Source organism: Meleagris gallopavo, unplaced genomic scaffold, assembly GCF_000146605.3.
Source record: "Meleagris gallopavo isolate NT-WF06-2002-E0010 breed Aviagen turkey brand Nicholas breeding stock unplaced genomic scaffold, Turkey_5.1 ChrUn_random_deg7180001693375, whole genome shotgun sequence".
NCBI lineage: Eukaryota > Metazoa > Chordata > Aves > Galliformes > Phasianidae > Meleagris > Meleagris gallopavo.
The window spans coordinates 1-948 of NW_011317831.1; the positions used below are offsets into that span (position 1 = coordinate 1).

The window sequence follows — 948 nt, forward strand, 5'->3', positions numbered from 1 at the left end:
GGTCGGTGTGTGGCAGTTGTGTCTGTCTCGGGGCTGGGTGGAACAGCTTTCGTGTGCCCCCCGCCCACCTTGACAGTGTCTCTCTGGGACTTGCAGGACTTGCTGAAGAAGTATTACTCGGGCATCCCTGTCTCCCCAGTGCCTCTCAAGGTGGTTCTGGCCCTGGAGCAGTTGAGGTAAGGACTGAGGTTGCAAGACAGGATGGTGGTCCCCATTTTGGGTAGCTTCTGAAGGCCTGGAGGGGGCAGGGGGGGAGGAGCCGCATCTCTAGGAGAGACAGCTGGGCTGTTGTGCCCGGCGAAGCTGAGGTTCTGGGCGAGAAGAAAGGACCTGGTGCTCCTGTTCCCTGGCAGGGAAGAGAAAGGAGAGCTGGGGTCTCCTTCCCTTCAGAGCGGGAGGTGGTTCACTGCTGCCAGGGAGGAGGCGGGCGCTGCTGGAACTGAAGACAGTGCTCAGCAGCATGAGCTGGGGATATTGGCTTTGTAGCTGTCGATTAGGAGAAACTCCGATGTTGTCTGAACCAGTCTGGAGAGCCCTTTCTGATTTCTCTTGCTTTTTTCCTCCTGTCAGCAAGCTGAAGCCCTCTTTTGAAAGCAAGGATGCGGGTGAGATGTTGGTCCTGTGCTGCAAAAACATTGTGACACACCCTTCAGCGGAGATGATGCTGAAGATCAGGAAGTCAAAGCAAGCAGCTCAGTACCTGCAGGTAACCTGCCGTAACTTTCCCGGCCACATCTCGGTCAAACCCTACCTCAGCACACACAACCTATGCTCTGGCAGCAGCCGTCATGCTATACCTCACTTCCCTCTTCTGTTTCAGCTTCAGCAAACATCACTGAAAGCTCTGGGCCGGCTCATGGCAGTCCTGCTGGAGACAGAGCCCACCGGCAGCTTCTTTCAGAACATAGTCCATGTGAGTATGTGTGGGGAAGGGAGAAAGCATGGTGC

At 55.9% G+C, this 948-nt stretch overlaps 1 long non-coding RNA gene across 1 annotated transcript; it reads left to right on the forward strand.

The window, feature by feature from the left end:
• Positions 1-73: 73 nt before the first annotated feature.
• Positions 74-909, forward strand: LOC104917390. The gene is made up of 3 exons (XR_796839.2): positions 74-176; positions 571-706; positions 821-909. It is a non-coding gene; the product is annotated as an uncharacterized LOC104917390 (long non-coding RNA).
• Positions 910-948: the final 39 nt, after the last annotated feature.